Here is a 2,760-nt window from a genome sequence, read left to right as displayed (position 1 = left end):
AGCTGACACGATTTATATTTCCTAGGGCTCTGGCATTTAGCCTGTGTTAGCTCTTTCTGCTATATAATACAGTTCTATTGTCTTTTTTTAAGATGCTCCCTAAGACCTCTAGCTGCAAAAATGACCTCTAACTGCATTATCAACCAAAGTAAAAACCTCAGGGTACGACTATACTACCAGCCGGATCGGCAGGTAGTATTCGATGTATCGGGGATCGATTTATCGTGTCCCGATCCCTGAATCAACACCCATACTCCACCTCGGCAGGAGAAGTAAGCAGAGTCGATGGGGGAGCTGCAGCAGTCGGCGAATAGTGTAGCTGAAGTTGTGTATCTTAGACCATGTCCAGACTACCCGCCGTATCGGCGGGTTAAAATAGATTGCTCGGGGATCGATATATCGCATCTCATCTAGACGCGATATATCGATCCCTCAGCGCGCTTATATAGATTCCGGAACTCCACCAACCCCAACGGAGTTCCGGAATCGACATGGCGAGCCGCGGACATCGATCCTGCGCGGTGAGGACGGGTGAGTAAATCAATTTTAGATATTCGACTTCAGCTACGTTATTCACGTAGCTGAAGTTGCGTATCTAAAATCAATTTTCCCCCGTAGTGTAGACCAGCCCTAAGTTTGAACCCCCCCGCTCATGTAGCCCAGGCCTCAGTGTTGTAACTGTTCTTTTACTGAGAACCAGCTAGTGACCCTATATTCAAAACAGCTTTGATTGAACTCTAATTACTGATGCTCATCTGGGGTACCAGTTGTTACTTAAATATTTGTTTCTTTATCAATAATTACAGTTAACCAGATTTATTAACCCACTAGTGTTAGTTAAAGATCAATCAGCACAAATGCAGAAAGATAAGGGTTAAATACTTTCCCATTCCATTGTTCTGGGGATACAACCAGTAACATGGACTATTCTGGATAAATAACTCGCTGCTGAGGAGTTAGACTGTTACCATGGGCACAAACTCCCCCAAATTAGTTTGTGTCATTCTTTCCCTATTTTCATTCCCAAGCAGTCTGCACTTGCTATCCACGCTTGCTGGAAATTTGTATCTAGTTTCTCGCAACAATTATATCTGCTGTTTATTATTTTCAGAAACGTCAGAAAAATACTATTTTATCTCTGTGTGTGTGAAGAACTAAAGCTTACCCACAGTTTTAAATATATTTCAGTATAGAGAAAAATGGAAAAGATAGTCACTTTAGCATAAGTATGAACATAAGAATGGCCTAGTGAGTCAGACCAAAGGTCCATCTAGCTCAGTATCCTGTCGTCTGACAGCACCAATGCCAGGTGCCCCAGAGGGAATGAACAGGGCAGGTAATCGTCAAGTGATCCATTCCCTATTGCTCAATCCCAGCTTCTGGCAAACAGGATTCTCTTAAAAATACGTAATATTGGCTAAATAAATTTAGTAACAGGCTGAATGCCAGCCTTTACCTGCTTTGTGGATAGCTCCGGGCTTAGATAGTAGACAGGTGCCCAGACGCCTAGACGGAGGCAGCAGTGTGCATGCTCAGAGGCAGAAACATCGGCACCTACCTTTTACCCTGAAAACATAGGCACTGTATGAGTTTAGGTGCCTACAAGATTCAGCAGGAGTTTTGTTGATCTCAGTGGAGCCAAAACTGTGATTTAGGTGCCTAAACTTGAGATTTATGTGGCTAAATCTGGAGTTATGTGCTTAAGTACCTTATAGATCTGGGCCTAACTCTATGGAAGTTAGTAGTGTTACACATGTGTGAGATCAGATCTGGCCCCCAGTGTCCTGGGGGGAAATGTTACATCTTTTTATATATAAAAAGTAGAGAATGAAGTATGTCTTTTTATAAATTTATAATTGATGCATTTAAAAGAGAAAAATAGATCTGGAAGCCTTTAACATGTGTACCAAGCTACACGTTAGGAATGCTCAGCACAGAGGGGGTTGCAATGGTGGCTTCAAGGGATCTTTGTGATGAGATAGATGTAAAGGAAACCTGGCCACTCGCTCCCCTTACACTAGTGGCTGGCAGAAAGAAGCAAAAACTACTCTGGGGTTCTCTGCCACCTGAGCATACTCCTATACATTAGGAATCTGCCTGTGGCCAAATAAATTGCTTTCAGAATTGTTTGGCACTGGTGGAGGGGCCCAAAGCAGGCTGAGCACACTGGATAAGCAGGCCAGCTGTGGGCATAGTTAAAAGAGTGAATGGAAGCCATGTAAGCACCAGGAAAGAAAAAAATCACATCAACAAATACATAATACTAGGCCAGAGCCCAAATATAGAAAACAAGGTTTGAATCTGGACATCTCCCACACCACAAAAAAGAGCATCAACCTAAATTCCTCATGCTCACAGGGGGCCTTAAATGCAGCACAAACAGCATAGTCCTGCTTGGCAAGGAGACACAGTATAGTCCTGCTCGGCAAGGCTGTAAAGAGGGTGTGCTGGGAGGCTGTTTCTCCTGTACCCCTGGGGCAGTGCTCCCTAGCATCTCTCTCAACAGCCACATGGAGGAAACATATGTTGGGGCTAGCGAGAGGCCTGGCTGTGGATCAGTCACTATACAGATACCCAGGTCAAAATCCTCCATGGGAGGAATGGCGTGCAAGAACCATAAAGCTGCAGTCAAGAAGAAGAGTTTGCTGGTACGAGTGGAATGGAAATTTTGTCCTTTCCCAGCCTCTGTACAGAACCTGAGAGCAAACACTACAGATCTGGGCTTTACACAGGGATTGAGGATTTGGCCTGTTTCCAGCA

Source organism: Chelonoidis abingdonii, chromosome 1, assembly GCF_003597395.2.
Source record: "Chelonoidis abingdonii isolate Lonesome George chromosome 1, CheloAbing_2.0, whole genome shotgun sequence".
Lineage (NCBI taxonomy): Eukaryota > Metazoa > Chordata > Testudines > Testudinidae > Chelonoidis > Chelonoidis abingdonii.
Note: the sequence above shows the minus strand (reverse complement) of the source record.